Genomic DNA, 18,995 nt, shown 5'->3' on the forward strand with positions numbered 1-18,995 from the left:
GCTTCTTGTGGCTTGTAGCACCCCCCATACCCACCCCTATTAATTAATAGTGGCCCTATGCTTTTAACTGCACCATATTTATACATTTTTGCTATTATGCAGAGAGACACAGGATCCTCAATACTATGACTGGTAGGTAAACAAGTTAGGGACCGCCATATGGGGTTTACCTTGACGTGGTATGGTGGCTTTTCAACTTTATGATCATAACTTTGCAACTAAAAACCCCTGTCTTTGTTAACACATGCATTTGCATATCTACTGAATTACTTAGACAGGGGCCCAGGGAATGTGCACTGACCCATTTGGATATGCCAGTAGCACTTTCCCTTATACTTATATATATTTTTACTTAGCAATGCGGGTGCTCCCACAACCCCCCTTGTGTATGGGATCTGTTACCCTTATTCAGAAAGCTCAGCTCCAAATAATCCAAATTTTTAAAAATGATTACCTTTTTCTCTGTAATAATAAAACAGTACGTACCTTGTACTTGATCCAGGCTAAGATATAATTGATCTTTATTTTGAAGCATAACCATTCTATTGGCTTTAATCAATGTTAAAAATAATTTTTAGTAGACTTAGGGTATAAACATCCAAATTATGGAAAGATCCTTTATCCGGAAAACCCCAGGTCCTAACCATTCTGGATAACACATCCCATACCATAAACATCTACACTGAGCCATAAAAAAGTATAGAAGTGGCAAATACAATGGGTGTGCTTGATCTGTACTTAGTTGTTAAGGTTTACAGATAGGATGAGCCCAACCAAACTGAAAGTATTTGGTAACCAAATTAACTGCAGTAAATGCTTTAGTGTGCCCAAAAAGGCAATCCTTTATTCTGTTCTACATCCAGCTTTATCTGGAGTTGCTTGAGCACTGCCTTTGCAGGTTTGTTCTTGGTCCATTACCCACATACTGTTTCTTTGCCCCTTATAATCTTGTCCTTATAAAGTCTCCTGGGCTTCCATGTTTCCATGTGCTTGCCTAGCAATACCACATGTGGCAGGGTTGTGTGTTCATGCAACTACTGTATTTTAACAGACATAACATTTTTAGAAACCTGTAAATACAATATCCCTACATACATTCTACTATCAATTAAAATCAAAGTGCACAGTCTCTAGTTCTGTAGTTCGTGAATGCCAAACCAGTCATTAAAGAAAATCATGGCATCTTAGGCTTCAGGTTTTGTATGATAGGGACGTGTATCCTTATATTGTTATAGTGCAATGGAGTTTTTCCAAGGATATACAGTATAATGACTTCTCTGAATAGAAAACATCATGTTTAAGAATTACTTGATTAAAGTGTTCCTGCTATGGCAATAATATAAATGAGTCAAATGGATGTTAATATTCCTTACAGCTTCACAGTCACAATATAACTATGGTATCCATTGTAACGTAATAAGCCTAATGTTTTTATTGCTGTGAAAAATGCAATATCTCCATTGAACAGTTACCATTTTGTTTTTGCAAAGAGTATTAATACAAATGTGCACATTAATTATTTTATCCCAAATTGACATATTAACAAAATCAAGGGGGAGCCCATCCCATAACAAATTCCTAAAGTGGCAGTTTATTAATGTTCGACCCCCACCCCTGCAGTATAGTTATAGTATAGAAATGTCCTCCTTCTGCATTTCGAATATACTTGCAGCTTTTCTTAAAAAGGTCAGTGGAAAATAAAGGTGATACTTAAGTGGCATATAGATGTTAAATAAACCTAAATAGTAAAACGCTGCAGACACATTTCTCACCTCTCTGACAAATATTAACTGAAAAAATGCACTATAACATTCATAATATGCTGGAAATGTTTTGTTTATATAGCAAATAATCGAGGTCATTGAACATTCAGTGTTCAAGTGTTTCCATTGCAATCTGCTTTCTAAATGTATTTGTTACTGTCTTTTTACTGCTTTGAGATAAGGTAAGGAAACATTACTAAACGGATTCATGCTGGAATCATTTCAATAATTAAAAACGCTATGGAAATATACTAATCTAATAATTAATAATTTATTAATAACAAAAAAGATATTTGAGTTATTTTCACAGAATTCATTGTTTCCCCAAAAATTCTACTTTCATAGAAATATAGTTTATTTAGGCTGAAAAAAGACAATAGTCCATCAAGTTCAACCAGGGTCGCCATCAGTGGGGTGCAGGCATCACAGTTGTCCTGGGCCCGGGGGATTTTAGAGTTTAAAGGGGGCCCGGCTGTGCTGCTGAAGAAGCAGCTCCAGAGAAGAGTGAAGAAGCTGCTCTGGAGAACTGTTCAATCCCTCCAAATTACCTACAGTGTACATATATGTAAATAAACACAATCTATACACACAGCTACTGATACAATCACATATATACAACATACCTATATTACAATATGTATATCTTGAGATAACTGTAGCTTTAAACTTCTCAACATATACTCTATTTTTTATTATTAATAAATTATTAATTATTGTCAACATATACTCTATTTTTTATTATTAATAAATTATTAATTATTGTCAACATATACTCTATTTTTTATTATTAATAACTTATTAATTATTGTATTAATGAATTACTATAATTATTATCATCTTCCATTATATTTTACCAGCAGAATATCCACAAATTGAATTTGGTACTCAAGTCTAAAGGAGTGGCCTCTTTTCTGTGTCTATAACGTCCTCCTAATGTACTTGTAAAGTGTAATCATGTCCCCTCACAAATGTCTTTTTTCCAGAGAAATTAACACCAACCTTGAAAGTCTACCCTCATAACTTAAATTGTCTATCACTCTACTCTAAATAACTGGTTTAGTTGTATGTCTATGCACTCTCCCCAGCTTATTAATATACTGGGGCCCAAAATTGCATTATTGTATGTTTGCATCCCTCAAGTTTATGCCCTTTATTTTATTCAAAATAGCACTTTAGTAGCCACTGACTTACACTGCTTTGAGCTACACTATTTCCAAACTGTTATTATTTTTTAGGCACCCTATATTAATTATTTATTTCAGTGCCTTTTGTGAGATTGTAAATACAGCAACTTCTGGACAAAATATCACTGCTGTGTCTAAATTGTTGTTTTATCAGTAAAAACTGGAACTGGAAGTAGAAAAATTTTATCTCTGCAAATCTAGTTATTTTAGACCTAGAATATGATTGATTAACTATTGTTTTCATTAAACATTTTATACTGTCAAATATATTATTGATAAACTGATGATCATACTTACAGTCACAGATGTATGTAAAAAAGCATTTCTAGAATCAGTGAAGTCTTTAGCCAATGTTTTCCCTGTTACTTTTGCCATCAGCTATTTTCATGTACAGCTCTTTGTCTGTACTTTTACTTGGAAACATCTAACCTTGTTACATACTTCTGAACCGTCTACTTCTAATCTGGTTCTGTAGTACAACACCATGAAAGAAACAAAACAGAAAAACAGACCAAAAAAATGTAACAGAGAAAATCAGTAATGATAAAAGAGAATAAGTATCAGTGTTATAGCCAAGTTCAAACTATAATCCATACATAAAGGTTTTTTTTTTGGCAAAGTTGACCTTGTGTGCAGGCACTTTAGTTGTGTGTTCCAAGACATCAATCATTTGTATTATTAGTTGAATGAAGCAAAAGTCCTTTACCTTCAAGAGCAGATGATTTCCAAATTTTTTGCTTCAGACACCCATTACTTCTGTTCCATTAGATAATAACAAGGCTATATATATAAAAAAAAAAAATATATATATATATATATATATTTTTTTTTTTCAATATACACAACAACAACCTTGCTTTAGTACAGGTATGGGATATTTTATCAGGAAAACCATTATCCAGAAAGCTCCCAATTATGGGAAAGCCTTCTCCCATAGCGGATAATTCTTAATTTTATAATGTATTTCTTTTTTCTCTGTAATAAAAACAGTACCTCGTGCTTGATGGTAACTAAGCTGCATGAATCTATATTGATGGCAAAACAATCCTATTGTTTCATTAATAGCGGACCTGTCACACACATGAAGAGCTATATAATAAATGTACTTTGCAAATTGAGCACTAAACCTAATTTTTTTTTTTTTATTCAAGTATTCATTCCTGGTATAAATATATTTACAATTCTGGGGTTTCAATCATATATTAATCAAAGATTGCCTGCCCTGCCTCTATGTCTCAGACATTTAGGCCTAGCAGTCAATTACATTCATTTTGCATTCTGTACTTCTAAATGTCCCTGCACTCCTCACATTCTCACAGACATGGGCATTAGGTCCCCATTCTGATGCACAATGTTTACAAATTAGCACCTGCTTGCTGTGATTGTGATTGCTGTGATAGTCCAAGACTAAAAGAAACAAATTGTGTAAGTAAAGTTTGTTAAAATAAAGTCATCCTCAATATAAGTCTTGGCAGACTGAGTTCATATCTTCTCTGTACTGTACTCTGTACTCTCTACCACTTGGCCCTCTTTTGCTGACTCAAGGACTTTCTGGGGCTCAACAATGGTATGGAGGAGAGGCGATTTATGTACGCTGAATAGTGCCATGCCTACACTGTACTGCAGATATAAAGGGGTTTCCTTTAATGAATGCTGACTCCGACATAACAATATAAGAATAAGAAAAAACTCTCTATGTGAAATACCAGCACTAATTTATTCGCCAGGCGCGTATTCGCGACGAATTTGCATGATTCGCTGGTGGCAAAAAAAAGACGCCGTCGCAGTTTTGCGAATTTTTCGCCATTTTGCAAATTTCGCGGGAAATTCGCAAATTTTTGACGAAGCGAAACGGCGCAAATTCCTCCATCCCTAATGGTGAATGTAGGGAATTAACTAACTAATTTGTCTGTTTCTTTAGGTCCCTTCTAAAGAGTATGCATTTCATTAAGCATTCATTTGCACACAACCACCATCCTTCTTCATCAGGAAAGACCAAATAAATGACTGATATATCAAAGATCTAACTGGGAATCCTGTAGGTTTCCCCATTCCCAGATTTCTTATCCATCCAACTGCCCTATTGAATTGCTAAGATACTTTGATCTATCAATCACAATTTATGTTTTGAATTGTCTAAACCTTTAAGGATTCCTTGTCATAGGCTCAAGTTTTTATTTGCACATTGAGTCACCTATCCCTCAAGAAGGTTTAAGCTTCTTGTTATACACATCTTATTTTATTGGGAATATCTACAGGAATGTAAATAATTTACTGTGGGGAGTAATTGTTCTAGGGATGCACCAAATCCAGGATTCAGTCATTCGGTCTTTTTTGCCAGAATCCTTGTGCCTGGCTGAACAGAATCCAAATCCTAATTTGCTCAAGAGAAATCACATGAGTTTTCATCACACTCGAGTATGAGTATAAGTTAACCTTGGCTTATACTCGAGTCAATGGCTGTGCTTTAGCAGAACACACGCGCCTGCGTGCGCGCCATTCACTCCCTATCTCTGCATCTCCCCGGCACCTCCCGCTGACTCACGCCTTCTTCAGTGATGTCATCAGAGGCAGCCAGCAACATGGCGACGGGCTCCTACTGCAGCCTCCCCACCTCTGCAGTCCTGCGGCGCATGCGAGGACTCGAGCTAGAGGCAAGTAAGTGGCTGGTGTTCTGCATGATGGGTATGTGGCACACTTCTTAGGCAAATGGGGTGCAGAGCATTAGTTCCATGGGCTGGGCAGCGCGCACACTCCCTCTGACCTCTCACCCCGTGACGTCACCGACTGCTCCAGACACCATGGCAAACCCGGGGGCAGAGTCTTCCTTACTATTCTCTGCTGCTGCTGCTGGACCAGTGTGACGTGTTCTGTCAGTCTGTGCATCACTCTCATACAGCTGCTTGTGTCCCACACCACTATTATTATATATATTAGTGACATCATTATCTACCCACTTACCTGTGGGACTCCTATAGTCACCCCATAGTTCTCTACAGCACCCCAGGTGCATTCTGGTAAATCACACCTTCCTCTTGTACAAATTGAGTAGAACACATGTACTGTGCAGCACTTGCACCCACGGCGAGTTCTTCCCTAGCCGAGCGCACGCAGGAGCGTGTCTTCTGCTGAAGATGTCCTAAAATGCATTTCTCACCCCTAGGCTTATACTCGAGTCAATACGTTTTACAAGTTTTTGTAGGTAAAATTAGGTACCTCGGCTTATACTCGGGTCGGCTTATACTGGAGTATATACGTTAACTATAGAGTTAAGTATCACAATAGTCTTTGATATTATGTCTGTCCAAGAAATCATCCAAGCCATTCTTAAAGGCATTAACTGAATCAGCCATCACTACATCACCCAGCAATGCATTCCACAATCTCACTGTCCTGACTGTGAAGAACCACCTACGTTGCTTCAAATGATTTTTTTTTTCTTCTAGTCTAAAGGGGTGGCCTCTGGTATGGTGATCCACTTTATGGGTAAAAAAGTCCCCTGCTATTTGTCTGTAATGTCCTCTAATATACTTGTAAAGTGTAATCATGTCCACTTGCAAGCACCTTTTTTACAGAGAAAACAACCCCAATCTTGACAGTCTACCCTCATAATTTAAGTCTTCCATCCCTCTAACCAGTTTAGTTGCACGTCTCTGCACTCTCTCCAGCTCATTTATATCCTTCTTAAGGACTGGAGTCCAAAACTGATCTGCATACTCCAGATGAGGCTTTACCAGGGACCTATAAAGAGGCATAATTATGTTTTCATCACTTGCATTAATGCTCTTTTTTATGAATAACTTCTGTCTGTTCATAGTCATAGAATGCCAAAGGGAATGACAAACCACAGTATGTACAGATTAATTTGTTCCAGAGCTCTTGATAGTGCTTAAACCTGACAGACAAGTGCTTAGTAAGTTAGTAAGTTAAAAGGGAATTTATCATACTTCCTTTTTAATATAATTCTGATTTTGTGGTCACTTTTTGTTGATTTTTTTTTTTATTTGACATTATGTACTTTATACTGTACACATCCCAAAAGGCACAATGTAATGATGTCTTTACTTTAAAGAAAAAAGGATGGATCTTTGCAATATTCCATTGTTGTTGTTTTTTTTTTACGTAGAGTACCGGGGTGTCAAACTGACAGTATAATTACACAATTTAGTCAATATGCCCCATGATCAGCAAAAAAAAAAAAGTGCAGTGAAAAGCTCAAAATGGCATTTATTAAAATGCTATTCACACAGGTACTTGCATCAGTACATGGGCCACACTACTTTTCCCCAAGTAAACTGAGACCACATTTGTGTAGAGTATCAAGATATAAGAATTAAAGAGCCCCCAAAATATATGTAATGCATTTGCATTTTCATGGCTGACACTTTGAGCCTCTGCAAACGAAATACACTACAGATGATTTCTTTGTCATAAAAATCTTGAAAAAATTATTTGGGAAAATACGCATTTTGAGGATTTCAGAATAGGTAAATATGTCTTAGGAATTTTTATTAATAAAATGTCTGAATGTCAACACGCCTAAACATTCTATGGCATTTTATGTAACACTAGCACTTGGGTTCTCCTTCGTGTGTAACAAGACATCTCATATTCATAGGGTACAAAGATTTATCACTTAAATTGCCTCCAACACTAAGATAATCCCTCAATGTCATTTTATTTGAAGTCATATATACTGAAAAATTCAAAATGAGCAAATATTCTGATGTATGCAAAACTAGCAAACCACACATCTTGTGGTGTTAGCAACATTTACAAGCATTTACTTAAGTTGCACTTTATACAATCTTCTTTCCACTCGCTTTTGGATACAATGAGAACGTGTTCTGAAAGAGACTTTCAGACATCTGAATAAAATCTTAACACATATTTATAGGATACAAAAATGTGCATGTGTGCACTTGTGTGTTATATATTGTTTGTGGCAGAAGAATGTGTTCATATAAGTACAGTTCCTATTCCAGGAGTAAGGAGAGAGGTATGTTGGGAGCTGGAGTTCAAAGCACAACAGTAGGCAAATTATCGCCTTGTGTCTGCTATTGTTATTGGCTCCCAGTATGATCAAATAATACAGGTCACCTTTGCCCTGCTCTGCTTGTTATCAGGGTTTTTTGAAACCAAAGTGCTTACTGCCTTTAAATGGAAGCTCTGCCCAAATATTGTTTTTCTAAGTAACCTTCTGCGACACATTCATTTATTGGTTTTGAAATCAGAATACTGTGACTGTGTTTGTGAATAAGCAAGTCATCAACATCCAGTATCATAGTACATCACTTAGTAATCTATATTTAGCATGAAAGGGTTAGCACACATTAACACATACTGTTTCCCTTAGAAACACACTCTGTAACTATTCCTGTATAATTATGTCTTGTCTGTCTTTCCCCAGCCTGCCACACTTTTTAAAAATTTACTGACATATTCCAGTGCAAGACATGTTCTTCCTTGCACAGAAAAGCAGAACCCATATGTCTGATTTTAGAGTTACTGGTTTCCATATTTAATTCATTTTAACTTGCACCCAGATGTCTGTTTCCTCTGTTTTTAACACACTTCGTAAATTTCTCATTCGGTTTCTCTAAGCACTTAAAGGAGAACTAAAACTTAACCAAAGACGTAGGCTAGAAATGTTGTATATTATGTTTTGGGCTTCTGTACCAGCCTAAGGCAACCACAGCCCTTTAGCAGTAAAGATCTGTGTCTCCAAAGATGCCCCAGTAGCTCCCCACCTTCTTTTCTGCTGATTCACTGCACATGTTCTGTGCTGCTGTCACTTGCTGAGCTTAGGGACTAACTCAAACTACACAGTACACATAAAATATAAATGTCACAATATACAGCTGATTAGTAATTAATACAAATAATGACTACATGGCAGCACAGAAACTAGTGCAATTAGCATCAGAATATAATAATTAATCTGAGCATGTGAGTGTTGCAGACACTTTCCAAGATGGTGACCCCCTGTGACAAGTTTGAAGCCATGGATGATTGCTACTATTGAGAAGCTGAAACTTTAGGCTGGTGCAATAAGTTCAGTATATAAAATATGCCCTTTTTAGCCATATTTATTTTTAGGGTTTAGTTCTCCTTTAAAATTCATTGCATCCCTAATTTTTAATGAGTTTGAACTTTTGGATTGACCGAGATTCTAACATTAGCCAATTTTGTCAATAAGGGGAATTATCCCTCATTTCTTAATTATAATTGAAACAACTCAATTGTGTGTATATTGTTTTACCGTTCTATAGGAAGACAGCACTACTACACATTTCATTGTCATACTTTTTAGAAAAAAAACAGCTTCCTTTTACATATGGGAGACATTAATTTAATTATATCTGATTTTGCAAGTGTGAATAATCTTAAACAGTTGCTGACAAAATGTAGATAACAAAATACAGGAGGTCTCATTTACAGTGTGTAGGGCAGGGACCAAAGCTGCACTTAAATCCCTGCAGCAAGTGCTATTTAAATAAGAGGGGCACACCTGTGAGCTGTTGCACTTGGAGGAGGGGATTTGATAAATGGCCCCTTATGTGTGTTCCATAAACTCATGGGAAAATAATACACATTGGGAACAAGGCTGTAAAAATGTATCCAGCTCTTATTCCTTAATCATGGTAATGTACAGTATTAGTGCTGAGCGAACTTTCTAACTGACGCCCATAGACGCCAATGGGTGAAAAACATAAAAAGTAAAAGGGGTCAGATTCACCCATCACTATACAGTATGAGAGAATAGTTTATTTTTATTATAGTTTATTTTCTTCATACAGTATATATACATATGGGATCATCCTTTTTAACATACCTAGCTAAAGGTAATTTCTCCTTAGCCAGCAATGTCTCTTTAAGATAACTATAGGTGCTGTTATTCTTAAGTCACAATAATAAAGCAGCATTATACCCACTCTTGTAAATGCAAATATGTGGAGGAAGAGTGTTTTTGCATAAAATAAATAATAAAGATAAGTGTAAAATAAATTCACAGAATAATAATCTGAGTTATTGGGTAAAAACAAGGTTCGCATAATGCTATAAGCACTTTGGTGAAAAGAAGTTACGAGATTGTATGTTGCAAGCTGAATTGGGTTGTATTGCACAGCTGGGCTATTCTTGGTTACCATGGAGTTCAAACTCCCATATTAATTCAGCGCAGTTCACTTGTAGCTTTGCATATAAGAAACGGCATGCTCTATGAAAAGATGGCAAGAAAATACAGTACCTTTATGCATTAGTGTAATTATTGGGTGTGTTAAAACAGTTATGCTTTAAAGGTGACTGTCAGAATAAAGGCAACATGAATTAAGGTATTGCTATGCTTAGGGCTAGGAATGTTTACTTGGCTAAAAAGAAATAGTTTATAGAGGAAAACATATAAACATTATGTAGAATTAAACTGCTATTATTCTTCATTCAAGCAATGTGTCCTGGGTCACAGGTGCCCTTCATAATGAGTTAAGCTTAAAATACATTGCTTGAGTAAAAGGTGAAAGCAGTTTAATCAAGAGTTTGTCTGCTCCTCTCTCTTAACAAGGGGACTCCTCAATTGATCATTCGCCTTCAGCTATCCCATTGAACCCCGTTGTTATATACCGTAATGAAACACCAGGAGCCAGAAATGATGAAAATGGCCACAGCATTTATTCACATTTTATCAAATAAATAGGACCTCACAGTCTAAGCCCAAGGCAACATTCAAGGTCGAATTCCATGAGAGATCTCTACTATGCGCTGCCGCTCCACACCCGCTCCGATCAGCACTATGTCATTATATCCACCACAGAGAGGATGGCCCCAAACTCTGCTACTAGCAGGAGCTGCATCTCCCACCATGAGAGAAGTTCAGCTGTCTATCCGGAATCTGCAGTGTGTGGATGATAAGAAATCCAAGCAGGCTGTCAGCTAGCACAAGCAGTAGTAGCGTCTGTATCAATCAACCCACTGTGCAGTCACAGGAGAGAACCTCCTTTCCCCCTCTTCTAAATTTACCTGTGCGGTACTCTGGCAAGGTACTACACTGCTGTGACAAATAAAACTTAAAATGCATTATCATATATCCACTGTTTTTATCCAGAGGAAGGCAAAAAACCCAGCCTGAAGCCACTGCCAATTATGCCTCAAGAGGTGAAACATTCCCTGGATCAAGCATTTGACATTCATTTAACATGAATAATACCATGCAACCCCTCTCGTGTTTATACTGTATAATAGTACTGAAACCACAATATAACAGTACATGCAGGAATACATCCACGTTTGCTTATTAATAGATAATTTGAGAAACTCCTGAGATTTCACAAAATATGAAAAAAAGGAGGATGGATGGGATGTTTCTACCTGCTCAGAAGATAAGGAAGTGAACTGCTTCTTCCCCTGACATCACATTCCTGTCTTTCTCCGCCCCCAGCCCAGCTTTCCCCCTTCCTTAACTCATTCCTTCTCACCCAATCACAGCTGAATCTGGGTCTGCCAATCTTTAAAATTACAGTAAACCAGTGTAACCTGGCTTCTGGTCATTCGGATCCCATGTCATGCAGCCCCTACGTTTATAGCTCCAGGACTGGTTGTTTAATTGTAGCAAAGCCCAAAAAGTTACTTCCAGACTCAAATTTGATAAAGAGTCCCACATAACACAGAAAACCTTAATATACCCATCATCATTACCTGTTTCTTCAAAAAATATGAATAAATGCCATTGTCTATGCTGAAATACAGATGTTCAACGGTTCTTTTCTTTCTGCATCATTTGAAATCCTGGCAGGGAAGGAGGGACTAAAAACTGATGTTACAAATTGTAAAAACCTCTCCATAGCTTACAGACAGCATGCAGGAACCACATAACCCACAATGCATTGCACTGCGATGTTCAATTCCTTATTGAAATCACATGTGCAGGAAATTGTGGGGTTTGGTGGATGCAGTCTAACGACAGCTGGTTGTTGATACAAAGTAACAGTAGTCAGCCAGATCAGCAAAGTAGTCTAGACAGATCAGCAGGAGAGCAGGGGGCTAGGCTTAGGGAACTGTTCCAAAACCATTAAAAATCATGACAAGTCTCCATATTTTTTAATTGGCGTATATTGCAAAGTTGCTTGAAATTATGTTTACTTTTCAAAAAGCTTAAGTTATATTTGTATGGAGTTCCCCTTTAATAGATCAGTACAGAGCCATAAACTTTCTAGCATGGAGGTTTTGGGCAACATCCAAGCATTGTTTTGACCCAGTCACATGAAGTTACTACTGGATGACCTCTAACTACATCTGAATGCTTCGCCACATCAAGTTATACCCTGACATGCCCTTTGCTCCACCCCAGCCAGCGATATTAATATGTTATTCCCCAAAAATATGGAAAAATTGGCAGGTATGCAAATAAAGTGTAATTTTTGGATCAAAAAACTCAAGCTAAGTATGTTGGGATGGTAATAACCCACTTATAACCCTGCTGTTTTCATGATGTTTTGCAAAAAACTTCATGCAAGTTTGGCAAAAAATAGTGCTGTTTTTTCAACAGACATTCAGTGGCATTAATGGATTTAGTCATCCCATAGTCCTTTATTCTTAGTATTAAAAAACATGAATTTTCCTTAACTCTATAAAATAAATTCAATATGTAAATGATATTTACTATTTGAATATATTAATTAATATTTAATATTTAATAACCACTGGTTTACTATGAATACTCAGTGGAAGCTAAAATGATATTAATAGAAGTCATTTAAAATGAATACATATAAACACACTCAGTATGACAATTTCTTCTGCATCCTGCTTATTTTACACAGGTTTTGCCTGGGATTCTTCAGAAGCACTGCTGCATTTTACCAGACAGAAACACAGGTAAGTGATAACTTTTTATTATTAAACATATTCCATAACTTTGCTGAAAATACTAACACTTCAATGACTGTGAAACTACACGACACAGGCATTTGATAAATTATTGTCTGCTTGTTCTAAAGTGTTGATTAATATTGTCTGCCCTGGTAACACAGAACATTTTTGGGACATTGAGCCATTTAAAGACAAATCATTAGGGATGTAGCGAACGTCGGAAAAAAAGTTCGCGAACATATTCGCGAACTTGCGCAAAAACGCGAGCGGTTCGCGAACGGTTCGCGAACCCCATAGACTTCAATGGGAAGGCGAACTTTAACATCTAGAAAAGACATTTCTGGCCAGAAAAATGATTTTAAAGTTGTTTAAAGGGTGCAACGACCTGGACAGTGGCATGCCAGAGGGGGATCAAGGGCAAAAATGTATCTGAAAAATCTGCCTGTGTGTGCTTGGAAGAGATAGTGTAGGGGGAGAGCTGTTAGTGATTTCAGGGACAGATGATAGTAAGTTTGCTGGCTAGTAATCTGCTTGATACTGCTCTGTATTGGAGGGACAGAAGTCTGCAGGGATTTGAGGGACATTTTAGCTTAGGTAGCTTTGCTGGCTAGTAATCTACTGTTCTCTTTAAACAACTGCCATACGTTGACCTTGTAGGCATTGTTTGCCCAGTTTTTTTGGACGCAGCCACTGAAGCACAGTTGCCAGAAAAAATATGCCATATAAATGCTGAAAATAGTCATTTTTCGCCATACGTTGACCTTGTAGACATTGTTTGCCCAGTTTTTTTGGACGCAGCCACTGAAGCACAGTTGCCAGAAAAATTATGCCATATAAATGCTGAAAATATAAATTTTTTTGGTTGCAGCCACTGAAGCACAGAGGCCAGAAAAATTATGCCATATAAATGCAGAAAATATGCATTTTTTTGGTCGCAGCCACTGAAGCACAGTTGACAGAAAAATTATGCCATATAAATGCTGAAAATATAAACTTTTTTGGTTGCAGCCACTGAAGCACAGAGGCCAGAAAAATTATGCCATATAAATGCAGAAAACATGCATTTTTTTGGTCGCAGCCACTGAAGCACAGTTGACAGAAAAATTATGCCATATAAATGCTGAAAATATAAATTTTTTTGGTTGCAGCCACTGAAGCACAGAGGCCAGAAAAATTATGCCATATAAATGCAGAAAATATGCATTTTTTTGGTCGCAGCCACTGAAGCACAGTTGCCAGAAAAAATATGCCATATAAATGCTGAAAATAGTCATTTTTTGCCATATACGTTGAGTCAACGTATGGCAAAAAATGACTATTTTCAGCATTTATATGGCATATTTTTTCTGGCCTCTGTGCTTCAGTGGCTGCGGCCAAAAAAACTGGGCAAACAATGCCTACAAGGTCAACGTCGTTGACCTTGTAGGCATTGTTTGCCCAGTTTTTTTGGCCGCAGCCACTGAAGCACAGAGGCCAGAAAAAATATGCCATATAAATGCTGAAAATAGTCATTTTTTTGGTCGCAGCCACTGAAGCACAGTTGCCAGAAAAATTATGCCATATAAATGCTGAAAATATAAATTTTTTTGGTTGCAGCCACTGAAGCACAGAGGCCAGAAAAATTATGCCATATAAATGCAGAAAATATGCATTTTTTTGGTTGCAGCCACTGAAGCACAGAGGCCAGAAAAATTATGCCATATAAATGCAGAAAATATGCATTTTTTTGGATGCAGCCACTGAAGCACAGTTGCCAGAAAAAATATGCCATATAAATGCTGAAAATAGTCATTTTTTGCCATACGTTGACCTTGTAGACATTGTTTGCCCAGTTTTTTTGGTTGCAGCCACTGAAGCACAGAGGCCAGAAAAAATTAAACCAGTAGGGTTTGCACCCTAGTTTGTAACGGTGGCGGAGGGAGGAGGAGGACGCTAAAGGACAGCTGTGTGTGGAGTCATGAGGCTTGAAGAGAAGGACAGCTGCATAGAAGTCAGAACAAGTCTTCCGGCGTGCAGTAACCCTCCGAGATCCACCCCTCATTCATTTTAATAAAGGTCAGGTAATCGACACTTTTGTGACCTAGGCGAGTTCTCTTCTCAGTTACAATCCCTCCTGCTGCACTGAAGGTCCTTTCTGAGAGCACACTTGAGGCTGGGCAAGACAAGAGGTTCATGGCAAATTGTGACAGCTCTGGCCACAGATCAAGCCTGCGCACCCAGTAGTCCAGGGGTTCATCGCTCCTCAGAGTGTCGATATCTGCAGTTAATGCCAGGTAGTCCGCTACCTGCCGGTCGAGGCGTTCTTTGAGGGTGGATCCAGAAGGGTTGTGGCGCTGCCTTGGACAGAAAAACATTTGCATGTCTGACGTTACAGACTGGCCAAAGGGCTTTGTCCTTGCAGGTGTGCTCGTGGCAGGATTACTGGCACCTCTGCCCCTGGAATGTTGATGAGTTCCTGAAGTGACATCACCCTTAAAAGCATTGTACAACATGTTTTGCAGGCTGGTTTGTAAATGCCGCATCTTTTCGGACTTGTGGTATGTTGGTAACATTTCTGACACTTTATGCTTGTACCGAGGGTCTAGTAGCGTTGCGACCCAGTACAGGTCCTTCTCCTTAAGCCTCTTGATACGGGGGTCCTTCAACAGGCATGACAGCATGAAAGACCCCATTCTCACAAGGTTGGATGCAGAGCTATCCATCTCCGCTTCCTCATTATCAAGGACTGCATCATCCACGGTCTCCTCCCCCCAGCCACGTACAAGACCAGGGGTCCCCAAAAGGTCACCACTAGCCCCCTGGGAAGCCTGCTCCTGTTGGTCCTCCTCCTCCTCCTCCACAAAGCCACCTTCCTCCTCTGACTCCACTTCTGGCACCTCTCCCTGCGTTGCAGCAGGTGCCTGGGTTCGTTCTGGTGATTCCGACCAGAAATCGTGCGCTTCCAGCTCCTCGTCACGCTGGTCTACAGCCTCATCTGTCACTCGTCGCACGGCACGCTCCAGGAAGAAAGCGAAGGGTATTAGGTCGCTGATGGTGCCTTCGGTGCGACTGACCATATTTGTCACCTCTTCAAAAGGTCGCATGAGCCTGCAGGCATCGCGCATAAGCACCCAGTAACGGGGGAAAAAAATCCCCAGCTGTGCAGATCCAGTCCTACCACCCAGTTCAAAAAGGTACTCGTTGACGGCCCTTTGTTGTTGCAGCAGACGTTCCAACATAAGGAGCGTTGAATTCCAGCGAGTCTGGCTGTCAGAAATCAAACGCCTGACTGGCATGTTGTAGCGCTGCTGAATGTCAGCAAGGCGTGCCATGGCTGTGTAGGAACGTCTGAAATGGGCCGACACCTTTCTGGACTGGGTGAGAACGTCCTGGAATCCTGGGTACTTGGAGACAAAACGTTGGACTATTAAATTTAACACATGTGCCATGCAGGGCACATGTGTTAAATTGCCTAGTCTCAACGCTGCCAACAGATTGCTTCCATTGTCACACACCACTTTTCCGATCTGCAGTTGGTGTGGGGTCAGCCACCGATCGGCCTGTGACTGCAGAGATGACAGGAGTACAGATCCGGTATGGTTTTTGCTTTCCAGGCACGTCATCCCCAAGACAGCGTGACAACGGCGTACCTGGCACGTCGAATAGCCTAGGGGGAGCTGGGGGTGCACAGGTGTGGAGGAGGAGAAGGAGGACCCAGCAGCAGAGTAAGAAGAAGAAGAAGACGAGGTAGAGAGCGATGGAGGAGTAGAGGTGGTGGCAGAACCGCGTGCAATCCGTGGCGGTGACACCAACTCCACTGTTGTTGTTGAGCTACCCATTCCCTGCTTCCCAGCCATTACCAAGTTCACCCAGTGGGCAGTGTAGGTGACATACCTGCCCTGACCATGCTTGGAGGACCATGCGTCAGTAGTCATATGGACCTTTGGCCCAACACTAAGTGACAGAGATGCGGTAACTTGGCTCTGCACATGTTGGTACAGGTGTGGTATTCCCTTTTTAGAAAAAAAATTGCGGCTGGGTACCTTCCACTGCGGTGTCCCAATTGCTACAAATTTGCGGAAGGCCTCAGAGTCCACCAGCTGGTATGGTAAAAGCTGGCGGGCTAAGAGTGCAGACAAGCCAGCTGTCAGACGCCGGGCAAGGGGGTGACAGTCAGACATTGGCTTCTTACGCTCAAACATGGCCTTCACAGAAACTTGGCTGGTGGCAGATGACTGGGAATGGGAACAGGTGGTCAAGGTGGAAGGCGGAGTGGAGGGTGGTTCAGACGGGTCAAGGAGAGCAGAGGTAGAGCAGTAAGATGCTGGACCAGAAGGAGTGTGGCTTTTAGTTTGCCTGTTGCCTTGAGGTGTTGCTCCCAAAGTGCTTTGTGCTTGCCGCTCATGTGCCTTCGCATAGAAGTTGTACCTACTGTATGTGGCTGTTGGGCTTACCAAGGCTCAGTTTCTGACTGCACTCATTGCAAATTACAATGCTTTTGTCAGAGGCACACACATTAAAAAAATCCCACACTGCTGACTTTTTGGAAGTGTGCGATCTGGCGGTAACAGTAGAAGTTGGCGGAGTTGGCGGTATTGGCGGCAATGGCGGGTGCGTTGGCCGGCTGAACACAGGTGCCGATACATGTTGTTGCCCTGCTGATCCCTGCGGGCTGTCCTCCCTGCTTCTTCTAAGTCTTATTCTCCTACTGCCTCTCTGACTCTCCGTCTCTCCATCTGAACTACCCTCCTCTTGCTCTCTTCTACTAGGCACCCACAAAACATCAATCTCCTCATCATCATTCTCCTCAGATGCATCAATTTCTTCTGACACATCACAGAAGGAAGCAGCAGCGGGGACCTCCTCCTCATCACTCATTATGTCCATCTCTATCGTGTTCTCTGCCAGAATTAAATCTGGTGTAAGGTCCTCATCTCCTTCATCTTCTTCTGGCAATAATGGTTGCGCATTACTCAGTTCAAGAAACTCATTGGAAAATAACTCCTCTGACCCCAGTGAAGAAGGGGCACCGGTGGTGGAGGAAGTGTTACGTGGGGTGGCCATAGCAGTGGAGGATGAGGAGGATGTTGTGGTAAAGTTAGAAACGGTAGAGGATGGGGTGTGCTGTGTAAGCCAGTCAACTACCTCTTCAGCATTTTGGGAGTTCAGGGTCATTGGCTTTTTAAAACTGGGCAATTTGCTAGGGCCACAGGATTGCATAGCAGCACGGCCCCTAGCACGGCCTCTGCGTGGCGGCCTGCCTTTGCCTGGCATTATTTTTAAAAAAACAACAACAACAACAAAAACTCAGTTGGTTTTTCTGGAAACGATAATACACACAGCTAGATGGCGGGTTGAAGAAAACACTGTGCAAATAATGCCTACAAAGTCAACGTATACACTACTACAGCGGTGGATACGGATTACGTAAAATATATGAATGCTGCTTGAAAAAAAGTAACTCAAGTGGTTTTTCTAGAGACGATAATATTATCAATATTTAGACAAAATGTGAACAAGGTCACACAGCTCGATGGCGGGTTGAAGAAAACAGTGTGCAAATAATGCCTACAAGGCCAACGTATACACTACTACAGCGGTGGATACGGATTACGTAAAATATATGAATGCTGCTTGAAAAAAGTGACTCCGGTGTTTTTTCTGGAGACGGTAATATTATGGATATTTAGACAGAATGGGAACAAGGTCACACAGCTCGATGGCGGGTTGAAGAAAACAGTGTGCAAATAATGCCTACAAGGTCAACGTATACACTACTACAGCGGTGGATACGGATTACGTAAAATATATGAATGCTGCTTGAAAAAAAGTAACTCAAGTGGTTTTTCTAGAGACGATAATATTATCAATATTTAGACAAAATGTGAACAAGCTCACACAGCTCGATGGCGGGTTGAAGAAAACACTGTGCAAATAATGCCTACAAGGCCAACGTATACACTACTACAGCGGTGGATACGGATTACGTAAAATATATGAATGCTGCTTGAAAAAAGTGACTCCGGTGTTTTTTCTGGAGACGGTAATATTATGGATATTTAGACAGAATGGGAACAAGGTCACACAGCTCGATGGCGGGTTGAAGAAAACAGTGTGCAAATAATGCCTACAAGGCCAACGTATACACTACTACAGCGGTGGATACGGATTACGTAAAATATATGAATGCTGCTTGAAAAAAGTG

This window comes from Xenopus laevis, chromosome 5S, assembly GCF_017654675.1.
Source record: "Xenopus laevis strain J_2021 chromosome 5S, Xenopus_laevis_v10.1, whole genome shotgun sequence".
Taxonomy (NCBI): domain Eukaryota; kingdom Metazoa; phylum Chordata; class Amphibia; order Anura; family Pipidae; genus Xenopus; species Xenopus laevis.